Source organism: Carassius auratus, unplaced genomic scaffold (genome assembly GCF_003368295.1).
Source record: "Carassius auratus strain Wakin unplaced genomic scaffold, ASM336829v1 scaf_tig00039765, whole genome shotgun sequence".
In the NCBI taxonomy this organism is placed as follows: Eukaryota; Metazoa; Chordata; class Actinopteri; order Cypriniformes; family Cyprinidae; genus Carassius; species Carassius auratus.
In genome coordinates, this window is record NW_020526538.1 from 86,922 (window position 1) to 106,757 (window position 19,836).

The 19,836-nt window shown below is 36.6% G+C and overlaps 1 pseudogene; it reads left to right on the forward strand.

Moving 5' to 3' along the window:
* The window catches only part of LOC113084135 (voltage-dependent L-type calcium channel subunit alpha-1D-like), a 37,168-nt pseudogene extending 19,835 nt beyond the window's left edge, over positions 1 to 17,333 (forward strand).
* Positions 17,334 to 19,836: the final 2,503 nt, after the last annotated feature.

Below are 19,836 nucleotides of genomic sequence, written 5' to 3' on the forward strand. Positions count from 1 at the left end.
AAATTTCATGTTTTTTGCTAAATTTTTCTCTACAGATCTTAACAGGTGAAGACTGGAATGTAGTCATGTATGATGGTATCATGGCATATGGAGGCCCAGTTTTCCCTGGAATGATCGTCTGTCTTTACTTTGTGATTTTGTTCATTTGTGGTAACTGTATCCTTTTCTGACTGAAACCTATTTTTATTTGCTGCTTATGCTTCCATTTTGTTTATCTGATATCATTAACAAAACACCAACACAATTTTTATTCATTTGTATTTATTACATGTATTAACAAAGCAACACTGTGTAGTATTTTTGTGTCGTTTGTCATGTTTCTGTTTGTGTTTTTGTTGGGTCTTAACTGCTGCTCTCTAAGATATCCTACTGAATGTCTTCTTGGCCATCGCTGTTGACAACTTAGCAGGAGGGGATGGAGACAATAAGAAGAATGAGTGCGTTTTTAACATTTTCCAGATCATATTACCAAATCTTAACTCAATTGTCTTTCTTAATATGACAGCACACACATTTACTTTTCTTAAACATACATAGTGCGGTCCTGAGATTCAAAATCCTGCTTAAACCTAGAAGAAGAAGAAAACTATAATAGCCACCTTATGAAGTGATAAGAATTATGATTCTTTCATTAAAGCAAAAGAGAGATAAACCAAATACTAAATGTTTATTTTCCATTGTAACATTTTACTGAAATTACGCTGATAACGATTTATTTTACCTTGCATTTTCATCCACTGTTGTATATATTCAAAAACAAATCCAAATTCTGACATGCGATTCTGTTGATCCTGACAGAGGAAAAAAAGAGGGAGAAGGTGAAGGTGAAGGAGAGAACGGAGAGGTGAAGGTATGGAAATCAAACTCCTCTGTCTTTCTTGTTGTTGATATTATCACACTGAGGTCTTTCTTTCATTCTGTTTTCCAAAGGTGGACATTGATGATGAGTACGAGGAAGAGGAGGAGCCCAAAGAGGGAGATGATGAAGGTAAAGTGCACAAACGTTAAAGAGGTCGTATGATGGGATTAAAATTTTTCCTTTCTCTTTGAAATGTGTTACAGCTTCTTGGTTCAGGAAGAAGATCTGTAAAGTTGCAAAGACTAAAGTCAAAAAATCTAAGAGATATTCTTTATCAAAGTTAAGACTTTGCCACGCCCCCCCTAAAACAGCTCGTTCTAACACGCCCCCACATGTCTACATCACTATGTGAAAATATTTGCATAATGCTGCCCAAATGTTTGCGCACAGAAAGAAGGTTTCCGTAATCACATTTAGTGTTGAAGCAGCCATGTCAGGGAGATGCTTAGTGTTTCTAGGCGAAAGCAAAAACACTTTATGTGTGTGTGAGAGAGAGAGAGAGAGAGAGAGAGAGAGACAGAAATAGGGTCACACAGTGGAGTCAGCTGTCTAAACCGTCCATGGCTTGTGTACTGCAAACAAATACGAGCTTCATCACTGTGTCTGTCACATGACTCTGTTCCCCTTTTGGGCTTGAACTGATGGTAAAACTAAGGACATTATTAACTGTCTTTACATTTATTTTGAAAGATGAAGCAAACGGTTATGGAAAGTGGCGTTACATTTCCGACGAGTGCTTGCGGTGATCTACCAATCACAATGCACTGGATCAGACTGCGCTTCTCAAAAGGAGGGACTTTGTAGAAAATGACGCATTTGAGAGAGGCGGAGCATAGAGGACCTAAAATAATGTAGAGTATTTGAAAAATAATGTGTTTTTTGAACATTAAAGCATGTCATCATATTCGGTTACACCAAATACACAAAATAATGATCTTTAAAAAAGCATCATATGACCCCTTTAAGACAGCATATTGCTTTGGAACAGTTATTTTATTCTGACAAGTTTTGTAGTTATTTAGAAGACATTAGTGACCATAATTCCTCATCTTACAGCAAACACCCATTGCTCTAAAAGTCCCTCTTCCTTAGTGTCCTGAGGTTAAGTGGTGGCTACTCAAGGACACAGTGGTGATAGAGCTAGATTGTGATCTCATTAACTCAGTTTCTCTCTCTCTATCTCTCCCTCTCTCTTTCTTTCTGTTCTTCTCTGCTGGAAGAAGGGAAAACTCAGCTCAATGTTGCTGACTTTGCTCCTCCTAAAGAGAAAGTTCTACCGATCCCAGAGGGCAGTGCGTTCTTCTGCCTCAGCAAGACCAACCCGTGAGTCTGCACTTTAAACTATTCACAGACAGCACTTGACCATTTAAAGAGATAGTTTTCCCCCAAAAAAATTAATTCTGCCATAATTTACTTGTGTCATATAAATGCATCCTTCAGTCATTCATTCATTCCAAACATGTTTGACTTACTTTCTTCTCTGGAACAAAGAGGAAATATTTCAGAAATTTTGTTTGTTTTTATCCATACAGTGGAAGTCAATGGTCATCAAAACTGTTTGGTTACATTCTTCAAAATATCTTCTTTTGTGTAGAAGAGAATAGGTCATACAGGTTTGGAATGTATTGAGGGTGAGTGTTGACAATACTTTTTTGAGTGAACTATTTGATTAATTCTTTCTTACTATGATTATATTTTTCTTTATATAAAACATTTTCTACAAGTATTCCACAACTATTCCAAAGTACTTTTGGGGAAAAAATAGCATTCTGTTTTTGTTCCTCACATTTTCATTTCAATGTGTTAACACTAGTTCTGGAGTTTGTTTGCCTTCCTAAATAAACTTCTTATGGTACATTTCCTCAGAGGTACCAGTTTTTTATCTTTAGTAAAAAAGGTCAATCAATTTAGACAAACAGCAAGCATTATATCTGACTCAAATCTGTTTTATTTTTGAAGTTTAAACTGCAATTATATGTGAGTTTCCACTGCTTGCAAACACAATCACAAAATCTGCAATTATTCGGAATGTCATTTAGATTTCATGCAACTCTTCATTTGGGATGCAACACATACATATATATATATATATATATATATATACATATATGTATATATAACATAATTCAAAATGCATGAATCTGTCTGGAAATTAATCCGAATGCACTCATTTTCACTCACTCACATAGTGACTTATGTGACTTTCACTTTGTACTTGTTAGTTGGTGGTTTTGTGTAAAATGCATCTGTTTTATGTTTCCTCATGCACCTCATGATTTGACCACAGATTTCTTTGTGTCTCCTTCCAGAATAAGAGTGGGCTGCCATACCCTGATCCATCACCACATCTTCACTAATCTCATCCTGGTCTTCATCATTCTCAGCAGCATTTCTCTGGCTGCGGAGGATCCAATCAGAGCTCACTCCTTCAGGAACAATGTGAGTTTCCTGCTCACACACAAGCAGCATCATAAATAGTTATTTACTGCAGCATGTTGATTGGCATGTTGGAGGAGCTCTTCAGTGCCAGCTGGGAAACGCCATCCTTCAATCAGCTTGCTGTCAAACACACGCACGCACACGCATAAACATATAGCTTAACATGATTTACCTTTAAGTAGGACATGTTTTTGGATCAGTATTCTTGTTAGTACTGGAACAACATGGGATCGACCAATCAGAATTGAGATTGGAGGTCAGAACTGGGACCAAGGGCTTGAACAACATGGTTATCAATCTATTATTTCCCTGAAGGTTTAGGAAGACATTAGAGTAAGAGTTCAGACCATGATTGTTCGGTACAAATAGTTTGTTGTTAGTGTGTGCTCCGTGAATGTGTCTTGTCTAATTCGCATATACATAAACAAGTCTGTCACCAAGCATCAATCATACTAGTGAAACATTATTTTTCATATCAGGGTAACTGATTTATTTCTCTCTACAGGTGTTGGGTTATGCTGATTATGCTTTCACTTCTATATTCACTGTGGAGATCTTACTGAAGGTACCAATCAATCAATCAGATGCTTTTGTAAAATGTTGCTACACTGAAATGTCCTTACCTTTCTTCAAATTTCCCTTCTTTTTTCTCTGTAGATGACAGTGCATGGCGCATTCCTGCATCAGGGTTCCTTCTGTAGAAACTGGTTTAATTTGTTGGATCTTTTGGTGGTCAGTGTGTCTCTGGTCTCCTTTTTCTTACAGTAAGTCTACTACACTCATATACATACAAAAGATGTCTGTTCATAATTTCTGTGAGTCTGTGAGTTATCTGATAAATAGAGATATGTACGTGTATGTGTATATGCATGCATTGCCCTCTGGTGGATAAATGAGGATGGTTCCCATATCCCGCTTTGAATGCAATGCAAATGTGAAAATAAACACAGGAATCCAAATCTTATGACCATTGTGTTCACTGATGAAGTGAAAGGGGTAAAATATGACTTGACTGCTTATGAAACCATATAAATCACATTGTATCTCATTGAGACAATGCTTTTTGAGTCCACACTTACAAAGTCAAACCTCTCTTGCTTTTTTCTCTCTCTTAGTTCGAGTGCCATCTCTGTAGTGAAGATCCTAAGGGTGCTCAGAGTTCTGAGGCCTCTTCGAGCAATCAACAGAGCCAAAGGACTCAAGGTACACTTTTAGTGTGTTTGTGCCTGTGCATTATTTCGCAAATTTGTTAAAGGCATGTATATATACAGTTAGCCAATTATGATAATATTTCTTACCTCTTTCCTTTTCTTTGCCCAAAAAACCTCCTTTCTCTTCATGTTTACATACTCTGATCTTTAGTAAACGCAAAAGTTTGGGCTCTGTAAGTGGTTTTTTTTATGTTTTTGAAAGACCCTTATGTTCACTAAGGCTGCATTTATTTAATCAAAAATGCTGTAAAATGTAGTTGTATAAAATACAGTTATATTATAATATTGTCACAATTTAAAATAAGAAATTACTTAGCAGCCATTGATCCAGGTTTCAGTGTCTTAAGACCCTTCAGAAGTCATTGTAAATTGCTGGTTTGGAGCTGAAGAAACTTTTGTACTGATTAATATTGTTGTGGAAACCATGATAAATTTTTTCAGGATTATTTTAAAAATAGAAAATTCAATAGAACAAAAATGTATTTGAAATACGAATATCACAAAATACTTGTATTTCAAATACAATTTGTTCTATTGTATTTTTTTGATCAACTTAATGCATCCTTGCTTAATTTAGAATTGTCAGAATTGTTTGAGTGCTTCTCTGTCATTGATATTGTGGAGACTCCATTACTCTCTCTCTCTCTCTGTGTGTGTGTGTAGCATGTGGTACAGTGTGTGTTTGTGGCTATAAGGACCATCGGGAACATCATGATCGTCACCACCCTACTTCAGTTCATGTTTGCCTGCATCGGTGTTCAGCTTTTCAAGGTTAAATGCACACACACACACACACACACACACACACACACAAACTAAGTCTGTCTACATCTTGGGCTCTCACAAGTTTAACATTATCATTTATATACTAATGTGTACTAATGTACTTTTTATTGCATTATTACTTTTGTGTTTTATAGGGTAAATTTTATCGTTGCACAGATGAAGCTAAAAACACTCCAGAACAGTGCAAGTATGTCATATTTCAGCATCTGTCATTCCTGTTTAATTATGTTTTTACATTAACCACATGTGTGTGCCTTTGGGCAACATGTGTGCTTATGTGTCATGAGTGGTTTATGTGTACATCCATTTGTGCCTACAAATTGTGTGTCCGTGTGTGTGTGTGTGTGTGTGTGTGTGTGTGTGTGTGTGTGTGTGTGTGTGTGTGTGTGTGTGTGTGTGTGTGTGTGTGTGTGGGTGTTTGTGTGTGTGTTTGTTTGTGACACAGGGGCACGTTTGTGGTGTATAAAGATGGAGATGTGAGTCATCCAATGGTGAGAGAGAGGATCTGGATCAACAGTGACTTCAACTTCGATAATGTACTGATGGGAATGATGGCCCTGTTCACAGTCTCCACGTTTGAGGGTTGGCCAGCGTGAGTCTGCTCCTCTGACATCTTCCTCCATATGTCACTGAAGGTCACCATGACCATGTTTACACAATGCTCCACATTCTGTTTTTCCTCATCCAGGCTGCTCTACAAAGCCATTGATGCCAATGCAGAGAATCATGGCCCCATTTACAACTACCGCGTGGAGATCTCTATATTCTTCATCGTCTACATCATCATCATCGCCTTCTTCATGATGAACATCTTTGTGGGTTTTGTCATCATCACTTTCCGTGAGCAAGGAGAGGCTGAGTTCAAGAACTGTGAGCTGGACAAAAATCAGGTACAGTAGGAGGGAAGGCTATTTTAAAGAATATTTGAGAGGTTTCAGTGTTTTACATTTTACATTTAAGTTCACAACCAGTTTTACCTCTGTAATGTGACATACTATTGTTCAAAATTTGGGGGTCAGTATGATTTATTGATTTATTTAATATGGATGCATGAATTTTGTTAAATATGACAATATAATGTTACTGTTCTTATGAACTTTCAATATATCGAAGCATCCAAAAAAAATTATCATAGTGTCCACAAAAATATCAAGCAGCACAACAGTTTTCAACATTAATAATAAGAATAAATGTTTTTTGAGCACCAGATTAGCATATTATAAGGTTTCTGAAGGATCATGTGACACTGACACTTATATTCACCGGAATGGAATGAAAACAAACATGTTTGAATTGCAGCTTAAGTGTAATCAGCAAAAAAATAGGAGGAAGAAAAAGTTATATCTCAGTGTTGCCAATAATTGGGCTACGTTAACACTGTTGCCGCAGGTTTTTTCATGTCCGCGCTAACACAATATTTAGCCCCTGAAATGCTCATTTTCTTTAGAATAAGAACTGAAACGTGTATCAACAATAAGTATATAAGTCTCCTTGTTGTCTCCTTCTTTTTGTTACTTACAGAGACAGTGTGTGGAATACGCTCTAAAGGCCCAGCCGCTGAAGCTGTACATCCCCAAAAACCCAGTTCAGTACAAGTTCTGGTCTATAATCAACTCCACAGGCTTTGAGTACATCATGTTTGTGCTGATTCTCCTCAACACCGTTACTCTGGCTGTGCAGGTAAACAGCTGAGTCTGACAAAAGACATAGCCTTACAAAAAGCTGTATAACCAGCATGTAGAACCACAGACAAAGACATTTTAGTCTATTTTTGGTATTGTGAATCTGAGCTTATGTGAGCATACTTAAAACTCCAACATGTACCTTGAGGCCAGTGTTAAATTAGTATAGAGTAGCACCATGTTAGCACCAAGTCAGTTGCACTGATAAAAGAAGGCCTCTGTAAATTGACATAAATCTAAACATATATAGGTCTATAAAGTAGAAAGATCAAGACCAGATGACTTGAGGCTGATAATGAGTTAAATGCTGAATGTAGAATCATCCTCTCTCTGGATTCTTCCACAGCACTATGACCAGTCAAAACTTTTTAGTTATGTGATGGACATCCTCAATATGGTTTTCACCGGCCTTTTCACTGTGGAAATGCTCATTAAACTGATGGCTCTCAGACTCAGGGTCAGTCCTTTCACTTGATGTGATTGTTTGCTATAAAGTATTCTGTCGATAAATTTACTGATCTGTTGTCTTAAAATCATTTGAACACTTCTCAAACCATCTTGAATTTTTCAAGTATGTTGTTCTTAATATCTGGTTGATTTTTAATTGTTATTCCGTTCTGCAGCATTACTTTATCGACGCATGGAATTCCTTTGATGCTTTGATTGTGGTGGGAAGTGTGGTGGACATTGTGGTTACAGAGTTCAGCGTGAGTTCCTCTCTTATTTATGCAATCAACAGGATTGAAATAGATACAGTTCTATATAATAGTCTAAACTAGCACAGATTTCTTGGCATCTGGTGCCGTTCAAGTTAAATTCAGTGGTAATTTATATAATAATATTTTTTTTTACAAATATCACTTTAGTCTTATTAGATTCTAGTAATGATTATGTTAATGTTTAATGCAGACATTAGCTCACAAATATTTCATGTAAAAATCAGAATCGGCCTACATTTGTCCTGTAGGGAAAAAAAATCTCCTTTATTTTCTCCTTAGAGCTCAGAGGACAGCTCTCGTGTATCCATAACTTTCTTCCGTCTGTTTCGTGTAATGCGATTGGTAAAGTTGCTCAGCAAGGGAGAGGGCATTCGTACCCTGCTCTGGACCTTTGTGAAATCACTCCAGGTCAGAAGACAATGATGTTTGTCTCAAACATTCTTTCATATTTTGAGCAAATGTTGTGGTCTGTTACAGTTCTTGTTGTCCCTCAGGCCCTGCCGTATGTTGCTCTTCTGATCGCTATGATCTTCTTCATCTATGCTGTAATTGGAATGCAGGTAATTGGAGGCTCGGAGAATGTATATATTATCTGATGATCATAATTTTTTTATATTTATATATATTATTTATACTATATCTATTATTTTTTAAATGAAACACAATTGATTGATTGATTCATCAGACATTTGGAAAGATCGCCATGCACGACCACACACAAATCAACAGGAACAACAATTTTCAGACTTTTCCACAGGCTGTACTGCTACTTTTCAGGTGAGAGAGTGTGTTTTTCTGTTAATCACAGAACAGTAGAGCATGGTGCCAGCAACATCAAGTTCATCGGTTTGATTCCCAGGAAAGGCATGAACATGTTAAAAATGTTTATCTTGAATGCAATGTAATTTGTTTTGGATAAAAGCGTCTGCCAAATGCATAAATGTAATGTATGTGCTGTTCATGTGCAGGTGTGCAACGGGTGAAGCATGGCAGGAGATCATGTTGGCCAGTCTTCCAGGAAAGCGCTGTGACCCAGAGTCAGACTATGAGCCCGGGGAAGAATTCACATGCGGCAGCAACTTTGCTATTGTCTACTTTATCAGTTTCTTTATGCTCTGCGCCTTCCTTGTAAGTGTTGTTGTTTATTAAATTAACTTGCCCTTGATAGCTTGAGTCATGCAGTTTCATTTGACTGCATCATTTCCCAGATTTGATTAAGAATTAAAAAACCTAATGTTTTTATTTTTTTTTAATTTGTTTTGTTCTTGACTATTTTTTAAAGAACATTTTTACATTTACATTTTTTATTCTTCTTACAAAATTATAAATATTTGTACAGTGATTATTATGCAGGGCATGCTAGCCTTATGTTGGCTGAAATGTTTTAAGTGTTATTTGCATAGTGAAATGGAACTTTTGTGCTTTTTCAGATTATTAATCTCTTTGTTGCTGTCATTATGGACAATTTTGACTATCTGACCCGCGATTGGTCAATTCTCGGACCACATCACCTGGATGAGTTCAAAAGAATCTGGTCAGAGTATGACCCTGAAGCCAAGTAAGATTATCAGTCTTTTTCTAATGTTTTTTTTTTTTTTTTTTTTTTTTACAATTAAAGTCTAATTAAATGTGTGTTTGTTTTCCAGGGGTCGAATAAAGCATTTGGATGTGGTGGCTTTGCTCAGGACAATCCAGCCGCCACTTGGATTTGGGAAGCTCTGTCCTCATCGTGTGGCCTGCAAGGTACAGACACACAAAATCCATTTGGTCTGTTCTTCTTCCATTTCTTTCTCTCTAACTATATCTCTCTATTTTTTTGTCAGAGGCTGGTTGCCATGAACATGCCCCTGAACAGTGATGGTACGGTGACCTTCAACGCCACGCTGTTCGCCCTGGTCAGAACTGCTCTGAAAATCAAAACTGAGGGTCAGTATGGGCATCCACACAAACACACACACCCTCAGCATACTCATCCGCTTCACCGCTCTAATTAAGCTACAGATGATTCATATGAAAGTGTGCTTTGCATATAAATACTGGAGCCCTTACATTGTCATGTTTTTTTTCATATTAAACTTCACTGAAATCAGCCACATACAACCATATACTGTAGGTTTCCATGCAGAATAATAATATGCAATTAAACTTATGGGAAAGAATGAGACAACGTGTGTAAAAGGACATGGTCCTAGTAGCTGTGTAAGCTGATGTGGCTGCAATGTGTTGTTCTCAGGGAATCCTGATCAAGAGAACGAAGAATTGAGAATCATTATAAAGAAGATCTGGAAGAGAATGAAACCCAAAATATTGGATGAGGTCATCCCACCCCCAACTGGTGAGTTCTTTGTGGATCATTTTTATTTAGTCTTTTAAAGGGGTGGTTGATTGCGATTTCACTTTTTTTAATGTTAGTTAGTGTGTAATGTTGCTGTTTGAGCATAAACAATATCTACGAAGTTGCGGAGCTGAAAGCTCAATGCAAATAGAGATAAAATTCTGGCTGTTTAATGCCTACAAAAAAACAGCTTGTAGGGACTACAATGATTTACTTCCCAGGTTTGTGACATCACAGACCCAGACAAACCCTGCCCCCGGGAACATGCAACAAAGGGCACATGGCCATGGTGCGCTGCTTTAGAGTAGTGGAAGAAAAATTGGGGTTCACGTAAAAATCTATTCATATATGAATTGCCATTCTGACTTCTAAAGATTCTAATGGATTCACAAGTTTCAAAATCAATGTTCTAAAGCAGCGGTTCTCAGTCCTGTTCCTCACATCAGCCTGCTCTGCATCTCTCTCTCTCTCTCTTAGTCTCACAACACAACACACTGGACTAGCTAACCAGTTAGAGCCCTTTCTGTATTTCTGAGGGAGGGGCTTCATAAAAGCAGGATTTTTTTTTTTTTTTTTACGAAGCATTAATACGTTAGACTGCACCCCATAAACACAATCAGGCCCTGAAAAAAAGAGTCGACCACACATCAGAAAATTACCACAATACACCAGAGTTGGGCAAAAATTTATGAATTGGCTCTGTTTTAATTCATAAGTGTGAATTTGGACAGAATTTTTCATTTTAATTGGAATAACAGGAAGAGGAATTTACTGAATGGCAAAATAATAATATATCACCAAATAACACAAGAATAGATAGTTTAGGAACTATTAATGAGGCATCTGTCTTATAAATCTTGTAGTAAATTATTCTGGCAAATTTTCAGGGAAGATGAAATGCTCTTCCATCATGGTCTCTAAAATGGAAGTTAATTTATTGTACAAAATATGTAAGTTTTTGTATGGGTTTTTTGGCATTTCATACAGTGAATATTAATATCCGGTGTTTCTGGAAATGGTGTATATGTTGTGGATGTGAAAACATTGTAATTTAGACTGACAAATTAAATATAGTATTAAATACAATATGTAATATTGTAAAATGTAAATTTATTTATAATTTAATATTTTTGTGTTTAGTTTTCTGCCTCAACTCATATTTAACTGCCATTTAAAAGACTGCCTCAATTCAGTTCTGAATGCTGTTTCAGAACTAATTTGCAATGTTGCATTTGCAACATTCTGTGTTGGTTCTTTTACAGAGGAAGAAGTGACTGTGGGCAAATTCTATGCCACATTCTTGATCCAGGACTATTTTAGGAAGTTCCGTAAAAGGAAAGAGAAAGTGGGTCTGGGAGATTCAGAGAATGGTAACCCTTCAGCTCTACAGGTAGATCTCTATCCCAGCTTCTGCATTTTATTTCAGTTGAGTCATTTACAATATATCTGGGCACAATAGTAGCATTGCATTTGCACTGAATTAAATCACAATCGCACTTGCACTAAATTAAATCACAAAAACAGATGACTTGACAATCATTTAATGAATTTGTACAAATCCCACATTGAGAGATGATCCACTGAAGCAGACTAAACTTAAAAAAGCCTTCACCATAGAGCTGTGATCCTGGCTGTCTTCATTCTGAGTTTCTCTTTTTATCACTCTCTGTGGGTGTGCTGTCATTGGTAGTTTGAGGCTACATGTGTGGGTTTGTGTCCATGCTGCTTGCATTTTATTTTTTTTTTACAAACTGTCACAATATAAATTTCATCCTAAACAAAGGACTTATTTCTCATGACACAGGTGGGACTTGAACCCACAAACCCCATCTCCAGAGGCTGATACCTTATCCATTAGTTCTTTCCTCCCTGTTTAAAGTTCCTCTTGTCCTCTTGTCTTTTTTTTTTTACTGATTTGTGGTCATTCTCATCCCTTCTCTCACTGTCTCTCACTGGATGTGGCTGAGTATGTGTTCATGTCTCTCTTCCTGGTTGGTCTTGTGCCCTTGTCTTGTCTGGTCCTTTGTAGTTCCATGTTCTTGTCTATTTTGTTTATTCAGTTCTTCTAGTCCTGATCTTTTGTTTAGCATTTTTTGTTTGATGTTCAAGTTAGTTGTGTTGGTTAAATTGGTAATCATTCCTTATGTTACAGTGCTTTACTTTTTATCAGTTCTTGTTTTATTTATCCCCCTGCCTGCATTGGAGTAAGTTCTGTTCCAGTGGAGCCTTGTCTTGTCTTTTTTGTGTTGTTAAGAGTTCCTGTCCTGACCTGTTCCCGTGAGTTCCTGCCACTGGGTCTCCCTGCTTGGTACTTGGTCTGCTTCATAGTTTGCGTTTGCATAGTAGCTCTCTGTCTGTTAATTGTGTTCCTCCCGTTGAATCACCTACACACCTCATTACCCTTTTATATTGCTCTGTTTTGTTATAAACCCTTGTCACTCACTCTGTGATTGTGTCCTCCTTCCAGATCCCTGACAGCCATGTAGTCTCAATCAATAATTCTGCCCAGACAGCAAGCTGTTTCGGCCCAGATCCGGTCCACATCTGGGCCGAAACTGCTTGCTGTCTGGGTATACATAAACCGTGAAAAATCAACAGTATTGTCACCTTCTCTTTTAGCCCTATTTGGATTTAAATTGTCAGTTGTTTGGTTCACAACCTCAATCCATATCATATGACTCATCAAGACTTACTTCAACTTCATTTCATCATTTAATAGACAGCTTAGCTTTGATAGGTTGATGATATCCAGTTTTCTACAATTTCAACATAAGGTTTGCAACTCAAGTGAGACTTAAACCCACAATTCCCAGTTCCAGAGATGATGCCTTATCCATTAGGCCTTCTTGCAAGTTTGAAAGTTTCAGTAATAGTAAGCACACGCCTTGATAACATTACAGACTTTAGATTTTTCTCTTCTAGTAAACATCTACCAACCATGATGTTTACAGCCTCAGTCCTTCTCACATGATCTCAGCAAATATATTAAGCAGGACTTCAGTTTCAACTTAAATTTTCTCTTGTTATGCAAATGTTATAGTTTGCAACCCAGGTGGGACTTGAACCCACAATCCCCAGCCCCAAAGGCTGATGCCTTATCTATTAGGCCACTGGCTGGGCCCCTCTTATGTTTAAAGCAGCCTTTATGCCTAAAATCTTACCTGTTAAACTGCTTGACCAACATTTAGTGGTTTCTAAATTGTTTTCATGTATTTTCCTTTGTGTTTTTGATGATTTGTTGAGCTGCATATATACTGTGGTGCCTGTCTCTTTCCGCGTGCATCTGTGTCAGGCAGGGCTGCGAACTCTGCAGGACCTTGGGCCAGAAATGAGACTGGCCATGAACGAAGATCTGGAGGAGGAAGAGGAAGGTCTGGAGGAGGAGCAGGAGGAGGATGATTCTCTTTATAAGGTGCCTATCACTTGGACCATCAATATTATTTTGGAGCACAATTTAATTACTCTATTTTTAAATGAATGAACTGAAGCACATTACATTCTTCTTATAAATTTGCTGAATAGAAAATTGTCCATTATATCCAAATAGCCAGAGACTGAAGGATTAGATAATTATTCAGAGGATGGGGAACGTGATCTATTGAGATGAATGGTAATTTGAGCATGAATGGAAGTTAAAGATGAAGGTTTTGTGGTGTAGATGTTGTGGTTTGGTTGGTGAAATGCTCATATAATCTATTGCATTCCCTTCCCTTAGCATTCATCATATATCTAGGTGCATAATTTGTTTACACGTCAATCATAGATTGCATTATTGCTTTTCTTACTTAAAGTGCACCGCCTGTAATGTAAGTCGACTAATTATTAGTAGTCATTCTTGCACAAATATTTAAAGTGTTGTGAGTACTTGCATTGTTAGGAACGTGACCAAAAGACTCACAAACCAGGTGGGACTTGAACCCACAATCCCCAGCTCCAGAGGCCAATGCCTTATCCATTAGGCCACTGCGCTTCTACTTCAATCTTATTTTTGTATAGGTTCAGCCACAAGCATATACTTACATAGTCTTAAGTGTCACATGATCTATCAGAAATCATTCTAATGTGCTTATTTTTTACCCAAGAAACATTTCTTATTATTGCAAACAGAATGCAAATAGAATGTTTAAAAGAACAGCATTTATTTGGAACATCATAAATGTCTCTGCTGCCACTTCTGACTAATTTAATGTGATGTTTTCAAAATATAATTGTAAATATAATTCATAAATATATATAATTTAAAAAATAGCTATGATTTTGATTGTTTTCTTGTTGCATTACATATATTTTAATACAATATTCTGTTTTTTTCTTCTTCTCTCGCTCATATTGCTGGCCTCTTAGAACGAAAATGGCTATGCAGGCCACGCTGAACCCTCAAGCAAAAGCCGGCGCTCCTCTTTGGCCACTACTCCCAGCGGTGCTCCTGTTCCTTTCTCAGGAGAAGGCATCTTGAACGGTGGACTGGGACGTAGGAGCTCCTTAGCAAAAACACAGAACAGGAACGGTGCTCTGGAACACAAGGATTTCAGAAGAAGAGACCGCATGCATTCCTCCTTTCATAACCAACACAAGAATGGTGTGATTGACCAGCTGCCTAGAAGGTAAATCTAGTTGTTTCCACTGTATTTATTTATATTAAACCTCATATTAATTATGTTATTTATTGTTATTAATTTTACATACTGTTTTTTTTTATAGATCATCATACTACAAATACCCAAGGTAAGCATTCAGCGCAGTCTGCAGCACCACCCTTACCCTTCTCTGTTCCTGTCTGCCGTTCTCTCAGTCTCCTGCTGACTGCAGGTTTCCTCTTTTCTCCCTCAGGAGGGACTCCAGGGACAGATTCTCCTCTCCGCTATCTCGGCGAGAGGAAGGTGGTGAGTACCCTGGCGAGCAGCGCTTCTATGGAAAATATGAGGACAGCGAGAGGGTCATCTCTGGAGAAAGGTACTCAGGAAGTTTTGCCTGTGCCTGAATGAATGAATTCCTATTTTGAAGCTGATTAACTTTATGAATTATAATACATACCTCAGGCATGGTTATCCAGAGGACAGCACAATGTTCCCGGCACATAGAGACATGTATGATGGACACTCTATGAGACACCCTGTCTACAGTAATCATTATGGACACAGTTATGGTGAAGGCAGGAGAACAGCACGGAGACGCCTGCTGCCTGCAACGCCTACTGGTAAAATCTATTATTATAATATTGTGTCTATGTAATAAGGGGTTGTACTTAACCTGTATAAGTTAATCTGTACATTTCACTGCTTTGCATTATTATTATTTGTGTCCGTTTCTCAGGGAGAAAAGCTTCATTTAACATACAGTGTTTAAGAAGGCAAGATAGCAGCGATGATCTGCCCATCCCGGGGATGTACCATCAGAACTCCCCACCCTGCAGAGCGCGTTCTCAGGTAATGTTATAATATATCATTTTTTGTCTATGAGACACTATCATATGTGTTGGTTACACTTTACTTTAAGGTGTCCTTGTTACAGGGTAGTATTTAAGTACTGAGTAATATTAATTAACTACATGTACTTCCTATATGGTTAGGATTAGGGTTTGGGTTACTTGGATGTAATTATGTGTTATTAATTTTAATTAAAATATTAAGTACATGTATTATGTGTAATAAGGACACCTTAAAATAAAGTTTTACCAATGTGTTCTTTTTGTTCTTACATCTTCTCCAATGTTACAATTACATCATTTTCATAATACACATATTTACTTATTTATTTATTATATTGTATATATGTTTTATTCACTGAATGAGGTGGCACAGACTATAAAATAAAATTATTGCAAAAAATCTGCATTTCTAATGCATTTGGTTTAATAGTTTTACCCTTTTCCCAGACCTAGTCTTTCAATTGATATAGTATATTAATTAAATAAGAATTATTTTAACTACTGTGAAAATAAACAAATTGCAAAAAAAAATGTATATATAGCTTAATATACATTGTGTAAAAATTATTTTTATATATTACATATTAGGTCTCACATATCAGTCTCAAGAATGTGCTTCGCTAGCACTGCTCAATAAATACATTTTTGAAAAGGTTTATTAGGGGCTAAATTGTTGTGATAATATGTGACCATATGTGAAATATGTTTGTGTGAAAATATATATATTTTTATCTATTTAGGGTGCAAAAAAAATGTTAATTGTGAAATTAGTCTTAGCAGACCAATTAAAATGGCTTGAATAGGATTTTATTTTACAAGATGCCTAAACTTGCAACTTGCCTGTAGTTGAAGAAACACCTTATCTTCACACAGTTCACAGTTCCTGATTGTCAACTGCTTTTTATAACTGAAGTGACTCCATTGAATATTAACAAGTCATAACATTATGACTCAGTCTGTTTCTTTCTCTCCCTCTTAGGGATACAGCAGCTACGATTCTCGTCACGGCAGCGCTAGATCATCCACAGGTTTAACAGCATCCTGGGCAAACACCGGCCCTCGACAGAGTCGTCTCCTTTATGCTCCCCTTATCCTAGTAGATGAGGAGGGAGCAGGAGGGGCTGGAAATGTAGGCATCTGGGACAAAAAGTCCAGTGCCATGGGAGTTTCTGCGTCAGTTCGGCATTCCAGTTCAGGATGGTACTCGGGACCCTCTACGGGTGGAGGGGGGCAGCCGTATAGAGCCTACACCACCCTCAGAGTCCCCACCCAACTCAGTCCTCACTACAGCGAGAAGAGAGGCAGTGCTGACAGTCTGGTAGAAGCGGTAGGAGTAGAGAAACACTAAAGCAACATTGTGATAATAACATTATGGACACATTACAGCTTGACTACATCAATATTACAGTAACATTATAACATGTTACAACTAAAACAACATTAAGGCAACATCGAGGGAACATTACAGAAAAATGACTATATTTATGCTGTATGTCTATTGAGTTTGACATGTATAGTGCCATAAGTCACTCCAGATCTTTCTCTTTTTGCCTTCCTCAGGTCTTGATCTCTGAGGGTTTGGGATTGTATGCCAAGGACCCCAAATTTGTAGCCTTTGCCAAGCGGGAGATTGCAGACGCCTGTCACATGACCATAGATGAGATGGAAAGTGCTGCAAGTGATCTCCTGAGTCGTGGGGGCTCAGGAGAGAGTCAAGGCTTCCTAAACCACACAGACATGGGACCTATATACAGTGATGAGGAGCCCATCAGGAGCCACGAGGAAGAGGAACTGGCTGATGAGATGACTTGTGTTACATCTTTCTGAATAACAGATAAAGAGCTGATCTGGATGTCAGTGGGTGGAGCAACAGAATCCTGACTGACCAATCACATCGTTCATGCTGCTCTGAGTCACAGAAAGACTCTGCTGAGAATGGTGGTTTAGTTCTGAAACACTGTGACCGGTTCTTACTCAATCTGTGAAAGTGACCAGCTCCAGTTTACCCTGTCAACATGGCAGTTTTACATTCTTTAAATTCAGATTTCTGAAAGGACTCGTTTTATAAACAGCTTATGTTGTTGAACATTTTATATATGTTAATGTTTTTAATCCATCACTCTGTTGTTTATTTTTAAGCGTCATTTACAGAGGGATTATCTGTACCTAAAATATACAGTATTTTAAATTATTGAAATAATTTTCAAAAAATACTTAAACTGAATGAAATTTTAATAAATAATTGAAATATTAACACTTAATAATTTTACAGGTTTGTCTCGCATTTTGTGTATATTTCTGTTATTTTGTTTTTTGTTTTCCATGATGGGCTCCAGTATTGTTTAATCATCTTTGAATATGGTTTAAAATAAAACATGATATTGGAACAAAAAGCGCACTGTTAAGGAGAAACAAATTACTTGTGTTGGGTTGAACATCCTAGCTGTTATTTCAAGAAAATTTTTTTGACAATAAAATAAAAAACACGTTTTTTTTTTAAGTTGTTTAATTTTGTATTTTGTTATTATCATTACTTAATTGTTTTATTTTTTTATTCTAGTTTTATACATGTGGTGATTTTGCAATGTTGTTGATATGCCTACAGTACTTTAGTCTTGTCAGATTCCTTTCACTGATCATACCCAGAAAAACAGCCGCAGACACAGTGATCTATTCAGAAGGACACTGTGCCCTATTCTCATGCAGTAAAAATAGAAATTACTGAACATTTTCTAAAAAATAAATGACCACAGATTGCAGATGTGAACTTGTCTGTCATACCACATCTCTATGTAATCCCCAGCATTTGCTCCCTTCCCTAACAATTTAAATTATTGAAATAATTTTCAAAAAATACTTAAACTGAATGAAATTTTAATAAATAATTGAAATATTAACACTTAATAATTTTACAGGTTTGTCTCGCATTTTGTGTATATTTCTGTTATTTTGTTTTTTGTTTTCCATGATGGTCTCCAGTATTGTTTAAACGTCTTTGAATATAGTTTAAAATAAATCATGATATCGGAACAAAAAGCGCACTGTTAAGGAGAAACAACATACTTGTGTTGGGTTGAACATCCTAGCTGTTATTTCAAGGACACTTCTTTTGTCAATAAAATAAAAAACACGTTTTTTTTTTCTTGTTATTTTTTAAGTTGTTTAATTTTGTATTTTGTTATAATTTTTACTTGTTTTATTTTTTTATTCCAGTTTTATACATGTGGTGATTTTGCAATGTTGTTGATATGCCTACAGTACTTTAGTCTTGTCAGATTCCTTTCACTGATAATACCCAGAAAAACAGCCACAGACACAGTGATCTATTCAGAAGGACACTGTACCCTATTCTCATGCAGTAAAAATAGAAATTACTGAACATTTTCTAAAAAATAAATGACCACAGAATGCAGATGTGAACTTGTCTGTCATACCACATCTCTATGTAATCCCCAGCATTTGCTCCCTTCCCTAACAATTTTACTTCATTAGTGTAAATATACAGAACAATATTAATAGAACCGCTTCACATGGAATATTATATTAACTTAAGGTTTATTACATTCTGAATTATGTTTGTAAACAAATATAAAGATGAAATGTTTCCACTCATTGCAATCTGTCATTTTTATAATATCATGGAGAATTATGGCCATTTTAATTTGTGAAAACTGAGCCAACTTAGCCATTTTGTGGGAAAGCTTTTTGCAAAGCCAATTTGTAATACAAAATGCAGCAAATCATGTCAAGGATCGGTGGCCTAATGAGGCATCAACTTCTGGAGCTGGGGATTGTGGGTTCAAGTTCCACCAGGGTTGCTTTATATGTGTTTATTAGATATGTGCCCAAATTGTTTGGCCAGAGGAAAGATATATGATTAATATTTAGTGTTCTCTTTCAAGGGAATTTAGAACATTTCTCAGCCTCTTTTCCAATAGTGAAGTTATGGATATTGAAGCACATGAGTTTTATCACTGAGACACTTTCATAACATGAAGAGAGAACCTCTAATTATAGTGTTTTATTAGTAATGAGAAGAACAGCTGCAGGCCCCTGGGCTTCAAAAGGAAGAAGTAGAGTGAGGAAAGAATATAGTTTATCACGAGTCTGCCTTTTGTGCTTATATTTCTAAGAGAGAATATTTATCACAAAAAAAGCACCAAAAGCTCTAGATATTATACAATTATAATATGACATGTTGTTATATTACAAAATTGCATACTGTATATCAGAATTTTAAAAAAATTTTTATATGATTATTAAATATAGCTAAAATATCAAATTAAATATATAAAATACATTATGGATATAATCTATTAAGCCTATTCTGCAAGTGCTCTTTTTTCTTTCATGATTTTTTAGCTGAGATTTTTAGAA